Source organism: Bufo bufo, chromosome 6, assembly GCF_905171765.1.
Source record: "Bufo bufo chromosome 6, aBufBuf1.1, whole genome shotgun sequence".
Lineage (NCBI taxonomy): Eukaryota > Metazoa > Chordata > Amphibia > Anura > Bufonidae > Bufo > Bufo bufo.
The window spans coordinates 19,983,405-19,997,244 of NC_053394.1; positions in this window are offsets into that span (position 1 = coordinate 19,983,405).

Consider the following 13,840-nt stretch of genomic DNA (forward strand, 5'->3'; position numbering starts at 1 on the left):
CACAGAACAATTGTCTCAGGAATCTAAGAAAGAAAAGAAGAAAATCTAAGTATGAGGTTGTCAGAAGAAAACAGTCTTGTGGTATAAGTGGTGGTTGGTGGTCAGAGATTAGACAGGCTGGAGGATGGACATGGGTCCCGCTCCTGTAGAACATCTTTTACAAAGACAAGGCCCTGGATGATTGATCATCAATAGGGATGAACATACCGGTAGATGTCCTGGTTCGAGGGGTTTGGCCGAACTTCGTTTCAAAGTTCGGTTCGGGTTCCGAACTTGACCTGAACTTGACCCCGAACAACGAACCCCATTGAAGTCAATGGGGACCTGAACTTTGGGGCATAAAATGACTGTAAAAAGGTCATAGAAAGGGCTAGAGGGCTGCAAAAGGCTTCAAAGTGGGAATAGGGGGAGAACAATTGCCCTGCAAACAAATATGGATAGGGGAATGACTTAAAATAACATAAAATACATACAAATAAAAAATAACAATCTTGAACCAAGAAGCGGAGGTCCAAGTGGAGTAGGAAGTTGAGGAGACTGTGGACGTGGCTGTAACAGTCCTACAGGCTCACCTGAGTCAGAGGACCGCTTGCTGGAGGTGGGAGGGGAAGCCCAGTGGCAAGGACCGCAGGCAGGTAGTAAGTGCAGGAAGTCTGGCAGAGGCGTAGTCGGTAGGCAGGCGGTGGTCAGACAATCCGGATGGCAATGGTGGAAGCAGTTCAGTAGGTAGGGACAAAGCAGAAGAGTAGTCAGCAGGCAGGCGGTGGGTCAGGGCAGGCGGCAATAAGTGTGGTCAGACAATCCGGATGGCAACGGTGGTAGCAGTTTGGTAGGTAGGGACAAAGCAGAAGAGTAGTCGGTAGGCAATTCCTGGTCAGCAGTGGACTTCCAGCAGTAGCAAGAGCAGCAGATGAGGAGAAGCTTGATCAAGGCTCAGGAGCTCAATAATCAGCAAACTGGAGTGCAAGGGGCTGGACTTATATAGGGAAGTACCAGGTGTGGGAAATCAAGGGTAATGAGGAAGGCTTGGCAAGACTGAGGTTAACTAAAAGGCTTCAGGGAGGAATGTCCAGAGAGGACGGTAGCCTAGTAAGCAGGGCTACCGCCTGGGATGTGGCTGGTCACGGGTTCGAATCCCGACAGTACTCCCCCCTTCCTTGGGGGCGTGGACATTTTCTTCTCGCTCCCAGGAGTTATCCTCGGGAGGGTAACCCTCCCACCCAATTAGGTATTGTAGTCTTCCCTGGTGGATCCTGGAGTCGAGAATCTTTGTGGCAATGTATTCTTCTTCACCCTGTACCCTCACAGGTGGTGGAGAGGGTGAGTGGCGGCCTGTGAAGGTGTTCTCCACGTATGGCTTGAGGAGAGAGCAATGGAAGACAGGGTGCACCCTAATGGAGTCCGGAAGGTCGAGCCGGAACGTGACCTCGTTGATTTGTGCGGTGATCCGGAACGGACCCATGTATCTTTGGGCCAATTTTTTGGAGGGGACCTTCAATCTGAGGTTCCTGGTGGACAGCCACACCTTGTCTCCCACATGGAAGCCCGGGGTGGGTTTGCGACGTCTGTCTGCTCCCTGTTTAAAGCGCCTCTGGGCAAGCTAGAGGTTGTCTATAATGTTCTTTTGTGCCTCCTGTAGGGCGTTTGGCCACTGCTGGGAGGGTGGAGGCGACGGGTAGGTGGGGAATGAACACCGGGTGCGAGCCTGTGTTAGCAAAGAAGGGGCTGTGCTTGGTTGAGCTGTGCTCAGCATTGTTGTAGGCGAACTCGGCCGTGGGGAGATGATCAAGATAGTCATCCTGCAGATGGGAGCTGAAACAGCGTAGGTATTGCTCTAGGGTCTGATTAGTTCTCTCCGTCTGCCCGTTTGACTGAGGGTAGAAAGCAGAGGACAGGTTCACTTTAACCCCGAGCGCCAGGCAGAAGTTCTTCCAGAACTTTGAGGCAAATTGTATGCCTAGGTCGGAGACCACGTCGTCCGGGATCCCATGCAGCCTGAAGACATCTCTGAGAATAAGATCGGCCGTCTGTTTGGCGGTGGGTAGGCCTTTGTAGGGGATGAAATGGGCCATCTTGGTGAGACGTTCGACCACGACCAGGATGGTGTTCATCCCTTTTGAAGGAGGAAGGTCTACAACAAAGTCCATGGAGATCGAGCCCCAGGGGCGGGAGGGAATCGGGAGGGGTTGTAACAGACCCACTGGAGAGGAACGAGGAGTCTTATTGCGGGCACAGACCGTGCACGAGGAGATGTACCTCTTGATGTCCTCCTTGTATGTTGGCCACCAGAAGGAGCGGGAGAGAAGCTCCTGGGTCTTTCTTGTGCCAAAATGGCCGGCCACCTTGGAGTCATGGTTGAGTTTGAGCACTTCGAGCCGTGCGATTTCTGGTACATATAGTTGTAGGTCCTGATGAAACCAATGACCGTTCTTAAACGTAAGGCTGACATTCCCTGTGGGGTGGGAGAGGAAGGGGTCATTTTCATATCCTTCTTGGATTGTGCCCAGGAGTTCTTTAGAGTAGGTGGCCCCTACGACCCTTCTCTCGGGTAGGATGTAATTTTGGCCCTTGTTACTCTGTGAGGGCTCGGAAAACATTCTGGAGAGGGCGTCAGCCTTGCCGTTTTTTGATCCGGGGCGATAGGTGATGAGAAAGTTGAAGCGGGAAAAGAATAGGCTCCATCTGGCCTGTCTGGCTGAGAGTCTCTTAGCGCTGCGGATGAACTCGAGGTTCTTGTGGTCAGTTAGTACGATTATGGGGTTGGTGGCTCCCTCCAGCAGGTGTCTCCACTCGGAGAAGGCATCCTTGATCGCCAGTAGTTCTTTGTTCCCGATGTCATAGTTCTTCTCAGAGGGGGACATCTGGCGGGAGAAATATGCGCACGGGTGTAATAGCATCCTCTCCCCTGTCCTTTGTGACAAAACTGCCCCCACCGCGGAGTCTGATGCATCCACTTCTACTGTAAATGGCAGCTCGGGGTTCGGGTGGATTAGGATTTGAGCAGAAGTGAAGAGGAGTTTCAACTTGGTGAAGGCCTCCTGGGCCTTGAGTGTCCAGGAGAAGGGGACTGCCTTCTTGGTGAGTTGGGTGATTGGTGCTATGACCTTGGAGAAGTTCCGGATAAACTTCCGATAGAAGTTGGCGAAGCCAATGAATCTTTGTATCTCCTTCTCGTTTCTCGGAACGGGCCAGTTCATCACAGCTTGGACCTTCCCCGGATCCATACTTAGGCCCTCAGGGGAGATGATGTATCCGAGGAACTGAGTGGTGGTTCGCTCAAACTCGCATTTCTCTAGCTTGATATAGAGAGAGTTCTGTTGGAGTCTCTGCAGTACCCTGCGGACGTGTTCGCGGTGCTGCTCGAGGTCTTCAGAGAAGATCAAGATGTCGTCCAGGTAAACGACTACAAACAGATCCAGCATGTCCCTGAGGACGTCGTTAATGAAGTGCTGGAAGGTGGCGGGAGCATTGCAGAGTCCGAAAGGCATGACCAGGTACTCGAAATGACCATAACGTGTCCGGACGGCGGTCTTCCCTTCGTCCCCAGGTCGGATTCGGAAGAAGTTTTAGGCCCCTCGAAGGTCGAGTTTAGTGAAGATCTTCGCTGCCCGGAGTCTCTCGAGGAGTTCTGAAATTAGTGGGAGCGGGTACCGTTTTTTTACGGTTATGTTGTTAAGCTTTCTGTAGTCTATGCAGGGACACAGGGAGGAGTCTTTTTTCTCTACGAAGAAAAAGGGGGCTCCCGCTGGGGAGGTAGAGGGCCGGATGAACCCCTTCCTCAGGTCCTCGTCCAGGTACTCTTTTAGAGCCTTGAGTTCAGGCTCTGAGAGGGGGTAGATACTGCCAAAGGGTATTTCGGCCCCGGGCAACAGTTCTATAGGGCAGTCGTAGGGTCGGTGTGGTGGCAGCTTGTCTGCGTTTTTCTTGTCGCAGACATCCTGGAACTCGCTGTATTGAGGGGGTAGCAGATCCTTGACGGATAGTTTTGAGATGGTGGTGTCTTCGGGTGGAAGGACGGGTTTGTGGGAGCAATTTAGCGAGCAGAACTCGGACGGGAATCGTATGCAGCGGGTTTCCCAGTCCACCGAGGGGTTGTGGGTGGCCAACCATGGGATCACCGGGAACTTCGGGGAAGCGAGCAGCGAGAAGTGGATCTTTTCGCGGTGATCGGGTTCTATGAGGAGTTGTAGTTCGGTGGTCTCGTGAGTGGCCAGCCCCGAGGAGAGTGGGGATCCGTCGACGGTTTCCAGGTCAACGGGGGCTGCCTTGATTGTCAGTGGAATGTTCTTTTCGCGGGCGAAGGTTAGGTCCATGAAGTTGCCTCCCCCCCCTGGAGTCTAACATCGCTGAACAGGGGAGTTGTCTCCCCTCAAAGTCGATGAGGATGGGAACGATGAAGTGGGATCCATGAGCCGCCGTGTTGTTATTTTCCGGGGCTGCTGGCGGGGTTGGAGTCTGTGGTTGTTCCTTTAGTTCCGTGACGGCAATAGTCTTTCGGATCTTATGAGGACATTTGATGGCAAAATGACCCGGCTCCCCACAGTAGAGGCAGAGGTTTTCGGCCAGTAGTGGATAGAGACCTATGTAGAGCGTCGACCTGCGTAGGTTCAGTTGCTGATTGGGGGTCGCGCTGGGCGCTGGAGGAGAAGGAGTAAGTGGGTCTGTGGTCCGAGGACCAGAGTCTTTCTTTCTTCCTCTCGGAGAGTCTTTGATCTATCCGGATGCATAACTGAATGAAGTCATCCAGATCGTCCGGGGCCTCAACTCTGGCGAGTTCGTCCTTTATTAATTCTGACAGGCCTCGCCAGAATTGGCTCCTCTGTGCCGCTGGGTTCCAGGTGGTATTTTTTGCACATCCCCTAATGTTAATTGGGTGGGCGGTCTGTCCCTCTTTCCCAACATGAGTTAACCCATATGTCCCACAACAATGTTATCACCAACATACAGTAATAATATATCAATCACCAATATTATATTCAACATACACTTACTTCAGGCTGAAGGAGATCACGCAGAGACCTGCCAAAGGGGTGATGCATGGCTATACTACTCGGCGTCCCCCTCCACGTGTGTCAGCGGGGTCCGGGTTTCTGGCAGCAGCGCTGACATGGCTTCCGGTGAGAGCGCTCGAGAGCTTCAGGTCACATGACCTGCGGAACTTCCGGCCACATGACTTGCGGAGCGTCCCGTTGCTAACCAACCACACTCTCCAGCGCTATAGTGTATTGTAAAACAGGAGATGCCGTGGTAACTTGACTCTAGAAGTAGTTTGACCTATGCACTGCCTACATTAGCACCCCATTTGTCAATAAATCTTCAATCTAAATAAAACACTTGTGTTATTAGTCTTGCTCATCATTGAAAGACTGATTGATACAGCCAGGAGAGGAGGCATAACCCTGTATGAAGTAAGGGCAGTATAAAAACCAGGACCAATGGAATGCCAATGAGTATATCTACATATGGGCAGGTTAGGTGACCGCTGACAGGCACTGAATATAACGTGGCAAATGGTTACAAACCCCACCATTCATACCAGAGGACCGTTCATGTAGGGCCCATCATCCCATGGCCTCCGTCCAGGACGGTGGGGCTATCGGTCCATAGATTGCCATTCGCTCAGGGGTAAAAGAGGGAAGCCCACCTCTCTTCACGCCCATCTTTATCATAGGTCCGTATTTCGGTCCTTAGTCAGTTCGTGGGTGTTACCACAAGACTATCTCAGCAGACTCCGACCTCATACCCTATTAGGCCAAAACCGGGCCAATCATATAAAGCAGGCCTGCTCAACCTGCGTCCCTCCAGCTGTTGTAAAACTACAACTCCCACAATGCCCCGCTGTAGGCTGTCTGGGCATGCTGGGAGTTGTAGTTATGCAACAGCTGGAGGGCCGCAGGTTGAGTATGCCTGATATAGAGCGTCTAAATACCAATTCCCACACTTCATATAACAAAGGCTAAGAACCTCCAAACTGCTGTTGCATTCATCCAGTTGTCAAATAATGAGATGAGACACGTAATTGATCATCGATGTAGATGACCGATGGATTTTCACATTATTACTGTAGGGACACTACTACTAAGAAATATTACTATTGGTGGGACTTTTGGGGAGCATTATTACTAGGGGGGGGGGCACAGTATCAGCTTAGCACAATTCTTTTTGGGGGATATTATGTGTACACTATTAGTGTTGGACAGTATTTACTGGGCGCTGTATTTTTTAGGGCACTTTGCCAATAATTATTGAAGGGAGCACTAGCTGTGTGGTACTAGTATTTTCAGGGGGACTATTTCTGCAGTATAGTATTGGGGAGCACAGCGGGCACAGTATTGGGGTGTTCAGAAGGTGGGACGATGATGGAAAAGTAGGAAACTTAGGCTAGTTTCACACTAGCGGCAGGGAAGTCCGGCAGGCTGTTCCGGTGGGTGAACAGCATGTCGGATCCGTCCTGCCGCTAGTTCACGTGTGCCCCCGGACTGCCGCTCCGACATGCAGTACTTTTAGTCCGGCTGCCTCTCGCCGTGCTGCCGCCAAAACTCCGCCCCCATTTTAGTCAATGGGGACGGAGCGCCCACCGGAGCAGCCTGCCGGACTCCACTGCCGCTAATGTGAAAGTACCCTAAGATGTCTGTTTGGCAAACCCTGCAGAGATGACAGATGGGTGAAAGAAATCATCATGGTGGTCTGGTCTGAAAGGAGAAGATAAAGAAAGAGAACGTCTACATCAGAGGAGACATCACTGGATGTAAGAGGTATGAGGCGCTGTATTACCCTGGATGTAAGAGGTATGAGGCGCTGTATTACCCTGGATGTAAGAGGTATGTGCGCTGTATTACCCTGGATGTAAGAGGTATGTGGCGCTGTATTACCCTGGATGTAAGAGGTATGTGGCGCTGTATTACCCTGGATGTAAGAGGTATGTGGCGCTGTATTGCCCTGGATGTAAGAGGTATGTGGCGCTGTATTACCCTGGATGTAAGAGGTATGTGCGCTGTATTACCCTGGATGTAGAAGGTATGGGGCGCTGTATTACCCTGGATGTAAGAGGTATGTGCGCTGTATTACCCTGGATGTAAGAGGTATGGGGCGCTGTATTACCCTGGATGTAAGAGGTATGAGGCGCTGTATTAGAAGGACCTCCACTAGAAAGAATGACTAATAAATCGTTTGATGCATGTATCTTTACAGAGGAAGATGTTCTAAGTTTGCTGTCTAAGGTGAAGACAAATAAGTCACAGGGGCCTGATGAGATACACCCAAAATTATTAAAAGAGCTTAGTGGTGAGCTGGCAAAACCGTTAACAGATTTATTTAACCAATCATTAGTAACAGGAGTCGTCCCGGAAGATTGGAAATTGGCAAATGTCGTGCCCATTCACAAGAAAGGTAGTAGGGAGGAATCGAGCAACTATAGACCAGTGAGTCTGACATCAATAGTAGGCAAATTAACGGAAACCCTATTAAAGGATAGGATTGTGGAACATCTAAAATCCCATGGATTGCAAGATGAAAAACAACATGGGTTTACTTCAGGGAGATCATGTCAAACAAATCTTATAGATTTTTTTGACTGGGTGAATAAAATAATAGACGGTGGAGGTGCAGTAGACATCGCATATCTAGATTTTAGTAAGGCTTTTGACACTGTCCCACATAGAAGACTTATCAATAAACTGCAGTCATTGAGCATGGACTCCCATATTGTTGAGTGGATTAGGCAGTGGCTGAGTGACAGACAACAGAGGGTTGTAGTCAATGGAGAACATTCAAAACAAGGTCATGTTACCAGTGGGGTTCCACAGGGATCTGTACTGGGACCGATTTTGTTTAATATCTTCATAAGTGATATTGCAAAAGGCCTCGATGGTAAGGTTTGTCTTTTTGCTGATGACACAAAGATATGTAACAGGGTTGATGTTCCTGGAGGGAAACGCCAAATGGAAAAGGATTTAGGAAAACTAGAAGAATAGTCAGAACTCTGGAAACTGAAATTTAATGTGGATAAGTGCAAGATAATGCACCTGGGGCGTAAAAACCCAAGGGCAGAATATAGAATATTTGACACAGTCCTGACCTCAGTATCTGAGGAAAGGGATTTAGGAGTAATTATTTCAGAAGACTTAAAGGTGGGAAGACAATGTAATAGAGCAGCACGAAATGCCAGCAGAATGCTTGGATGTATAGGGAGAGGTATAAGCAGTAGAAAGAGTGAAGTGCTTATGCCGCTGTACAGAACACTGGTTAGACCTCACTTGGAGTATTGTGCGCAGTACTGGAGTCCATATCTCCAGAAGGATATAGATACTCTAGAGAGAGTTCAGAGAAGAGCTACTAAACTAGTACATGGATTGCAGGATAAAACTTACCAGGAAAGGTTAAAGGACCTTAATATGTATAGCTTGGAAGAAAGAAGAGACAGAGGGGATATGATAGAAACTTTTAAATACATGAAGGGAATCAACTCGGTAAAGGAGGAGAGCATATTTAAAAGAAGAAAAACTACCACAAGAGGACACAGTTTTAAATTAGAGGGGCAAAGGTTTAAAAGTAATATAAGGAAGTATTACTTTACTGAGAGAGTAGTGGATGCATGGAATAGCCTTCCTGCAGAAGTGGTAGCTGCAAATACAGTGAAGGGGTTTAAGCATGCATGGGATAGGCATAAGGCCATCCTTCATATAAGATAGAGCCGGGGGCTATCCATAGTATTCAGTATATTGGGCAGACTAGATGGGCCAAATGGTTCTTATCTGCCGACACATTCTATGTTTCTATGTTTCTATTACGCTGGATGTAAGAGGTATGGGCGCTGTATTACCCTGGATGTAAGAGGTATGGGCGCTGTATTACCCTGGATATAAGAGGTATGTGCGCTGTATTACCCTGGATGTAAGAGGTATGGGGCGCTGTATTACCCTGGATGTAAGAGGTATGGGCGCTGTATTACCCTGGATGTAAGAGGTATGGGCGCTGTATTACCCTGGATGTAAGAGGTATGGGGCGCTGTATTACCCTGGATGTAAGAGGTATGAGGCGCTGTATTACCCTGGATTTAAGAGGTATGTGGCGCTGTATTACCCTGGATGTAAGAGGTATGGGGCGCTGTATTACCCTGGATGTGAGAGGTATGGATGCTGTATTACCCTGGATGTAAGCGGTATGGGCGCTGTATTACCCTGGATATAAGAGGTATGGGCACTGTATTACCCTGGATATAAGAGGTATGGGCGCTGTATTACCCTGTATGTAAGAGGTATGGAGCGCTGTATTACCCTGGATGTAAGAGGTGTGGGGCGCTGTATTACCCTGGATATAAGAGGTATGGGCACTGTATTACCCTGGATATAAGAGGTATGGGCGCTGTATTACCCTGGATGTAAGAGGTATGGAGCGCTGTATTACCCTGGATGTAAGAGGTGTGGGGCGCTGTATTACCCTGGATGTAAGAGGTATGGGGCGCTGTATTACCCTGGATGTAAGAGGTATGGGGCGCTGTATTATCCTGGATGTAAGAGGTATGGGGCGCTGTATTACCCTGCATGTAAGAGGTATGAGGCACTGTATTACCCTGGATGTAAGAGGTATGGGGCGCTGTATTACCCTGGATGTAAGAGGTATGGGCGCTGTATTACCCTGCATGTAAGAGGTATGGGCGCTGTATTACCCTGGATGTAAGAGGTATGGGCGCTGTATTACCCTGCATGTAAGAGGTATGGGCGCTGTATTACCCTGGATGTAAGAGGTATGTGCGCTGTATTACCCTGGATGTAAGAGGTATGGGCGCTGTATTACCCTGGATGTATAAGGAATGGGGCGCTGTATTACCCTGGATGTAAGAGGTATGAGGCGCTGTATTACCCTGGATGTAAGAGGTATGTGGCGCTGTATTACCCTGGATGTAAGAGGTATGTGGCGCTGTATTACCCTGGATGTAAGAGGTATGGGCTCTGTATTACCCTGGATGTAAGAGGTATGAGGCGCTGTATTACCCTGGATGTAAGATGTATGTGGCGCTGTATTACCCTGGATGTAAGAGGTATGGGCGCTGTATTACCCTGGATGTAAGAGGTATGAGGCGCTGTATTACCCTGGATGTAAGAGGTATGTGCGCTGTATTACCCTGGATGTAAGAGGTATGTGGCGCTGTATTACCCTGGATGTAAGAGGTACGGACGCTGTATTACCCTGGATGTAAGAGGTATGTGCGCTGTATTACCCTGGATGTAAGAGGTATGGGCGCTGTATTACCCTAGATGTAAGAGGTATGGGCGCTGTATTACCCTGGATGTAAGAGGTATGGGCGCTGTATTACCCTGGATGTAAGAGGTATGAGGCGCTGTATTACCCTGGATGTAAGAGGTATGGGCGCTGTATTACCCTTGATGTAAGAGGTATGGGCGCTGTATTACCCTGGATGTAAGAGGTATGGGCGCTGTATTACCCTGGATGTAAGAGGTATGTGCGCTGTATTACCCTGGATGTAAGAGGTATGGGCGCTGTATTACCCTGGATGTAAGAGGTATGTGCGCTGTATTACCCTGGATGTAAGAGGTATGGGCGCTGTATTACCCTGGATGTAAGAGGTATGTGGCGCTGTATTACCCTGGATGTAAGAGGTATGGGCGCTGTATTACCCTGGATGTAAGAGGTATGTGGCGCTGTATTACCCTGGATGTAAGAGGTATGGGCGCTGTATTACCCTGGATGTAAGAGGTATGGGGCGCTGTATTACCCTGGATGTAAGAGGTATGGGGCGCTGTATTACCCTGGATGTGAGAGGTATGGATGCTGTATTACCCTGGATGTAAGCGGTATGGGCGCTGTATTACCCTGGATATAAGAGGTATGGGCACTGTATTACCCTGGATATAAGAGGTATGGGCGCTGTATTACCCTGTATGTAAGAGGTATGGAGCGCTGTATTACCCTGGATGTAAGAGGTGTGGGGCGCTGTATTACCCTGGATATAAGAGGTATGGGCACTGTATTACCCTGGATATAAGAGGTATGGGCGCTGTATTACCCTGGATGTAAGAGGTATGGAGCGCTGTATTACCCTGGATGTAAGAGGTGTGGGGCGCTGTATTACCCTGGATGTAAGAGGTATGGGGCGCTGTATTACCCTGGATGTAAGAGGTATGGGGCGCTGTATTATCCTGGATGTAAGAGGTATGGGGCGCTGTATTACCCTGCATGTAAGAGGTATGAGGCACTGTATTACCCTGGATGTAAGAGGTATGGGGCGCTGTATTACCCTGGATGTAAGAGGTATGGGCGCTGTATTACCCTGGATGTAAGAGGTATGGGCGCTGTATTACCCTGCATGTAAGAGGTATGGGCGCTGTATTACCCTGGATGTAAGAGGTATGGGCGCTGTATTACCCTGCATGTAAGAGGTATGGGCGCTGTATTACCCTGGATGTAAGAGGTATGTGCGCTGTATTACCCTGGATGTAAGAGGTATGGGCGCTGTATTACCCTGGATGTATAAGGAATGGGGCGCTGTATTACCCTGGATGTAAGAGGTATGAGGCGCTGTATTACCCTGGATGTAAGAGGTATGTGGCGCTGTATTACCCTGGATGTAAGAGGTATGTGGCGCTGTATTACCCTGGATGTAAGAGGTATGGGCTCTGTATTACCCTGGATGTAAGAGGTATGAGGCGCTGTATTACCCTGGATGTAAGATGTATGTGGCGCTGTATTACCCTGGATGTAAGAGGTATGGGCGCTGTATTACCCTGGATGTAAGAGGTATGAGGCGCTGTATTACCCTGGATGTAAGAGGTATGTGCGCTGTATTACCCTGGATGTAAGAGGTATGTGGCGCTGTATTACCCTGGATGTAAGAGGTACGGACGCTGTATTACCCTGGATGTAAGAGGTATGTGCGCTGTATTACCCTGGATGTAAGAGGTATGGGCGCTGTATTACCCTAGATGTAAGAGGTATGGGCGCTGTATTACCCTGGATGTAAGAGGTATGGGCGCTGTATTACCCTGGATGTAAGAGGTATGAGGCGCTGTATTACCCTGGATGTAAGAGGTATGGGCGCTGTATTACCCTTGATGTAAGAGGTATGGGCGCTGTATTACCCTGGATGTAAGAGGTATGGGCGCTGTATTACCCTGGATGTAAGAGGTATGGGCGCTGTATTACCCTGGATGTAAGAGGTATGGGCGCTGTATTACCCTGGATGTAAGAGGTATGTGCGCTGTATTACCCTGGATGTAAGAGGTATGGGCGCTGTATTACCCTGGATGTAAGAGGTATGTGGCGCTGTATTACCCTGGATGTAAGAGGTATGGGCGCTGTATTACCCTGGATGTAAGAGGTATGTGGCGCTGTATTACCCTGGATGTAAGAGGTATGGGCGCTGTATTACCCTGGATGTAAGAGGTATGGGGCGCTGTATTACCCTGGATGTAAGAGGTATGGGCGCTGTATTACCCTGGATGTAAGAGGTATGAGCGCTGTATTACCCTGGATGTAAGAGGTATGGGCGCTGTATTACCCTGGATGTAAGAGGTATGGGCGCTGTATTACCCTGGATGTAAGAGGTATGGGCGCTGTATTACCCTGGATGTAAGAGGTATGTGCGCTGTATTACCCTGGATGTAAGAGGTATGTGGCGCTGTATTACCCTGGATGTAAGAGGTATGGGCGCTGTATTACCCTGGATGTAAGAGGTATGGGGCGCTGTATTACCCTGGATGTAAGAGGTATGAGGCGCTGTATTACCCTGGATGTAAGAGGTATGAGGCGCTGTATTACCCTGGATGTAAGAGGTATGGGCGCTGTATTACCCTGGATGTAAGAGGTATGGGCGCTGTATTACCCTGGATGTAAGAGGTATGGGCGCTGTATTACCCTGGATGTAAGAGGTATGGGCGCTGTATTACCCTGGATGTAAGAGGTATGGGCGCTGTATTACCCTGGATGTAAGAGGTATGGGCGCTGTATTACCCTGGATGTAAGAGGTATGGGCGCTGTATTACCCTGGATGTAAGAGGTATGTGCGCTGTATTACCCTGGATGTAAGAGGTGCTGTATTACCCTGTATGTAAGAGGTACGGGCGCTGTATTACCCTGCATGTTCTGTAGCTCTGTATGTAATGTTAGGAGGGAAGAGGTTAGGTTAAGAATTTGGCATGGAGATGGGGGAGGCCGTTTTAATTTTCGCCTCAGCAGGAAGGCTAGGTGCACCCCTGGTGATAAATGATGTGAACCTTTAGAATTAGCAGATAATTTGTCGGGTCGGATGTCTTCAGTCAATGGGATGACTATCGGGTCAGAGGGGGCGATCTGTTTTATGTACAGAACAGGGTTCTATCAAAGTCTGATCTTCACAACACGGGTTTGTGGAAGTGTAACATGGTGCACAGGAGATTTGTGAGGACCTGACACAGGAGCAGCTTTCAGCGGGAATGCTGTTGGATGTATCTGATACACACACACACACAGCTCTACTACATCCACACATAAACCTCCCACCATCCAGCACTGCACACTCACTGAGGTAACGGATCATGTGATCCCTGACTGATCACATGACTGTGACATCATCCCAGGTCCTGTAAGCACAGACTCTCAACGGATGCCGGTACAGGAAGATCTCCTTCGTAGTCACCCCATTTATTAACCCCTTCATATCTGCCTTGGTTTGAGCCTCAAGGACCAAGCATTTTTAATTGTTATTTTTTTATTTTTACATTCTAGAAGCCAGAACTTTATGAATCTTCATTCAGTGTTGCTGTACAACGGCTTTGTATTCATTTAGTTATTTTTGTTATGGAATGAGGTTTTTTTTTCAGTGGTGCCGTATTTGGGTACTTAT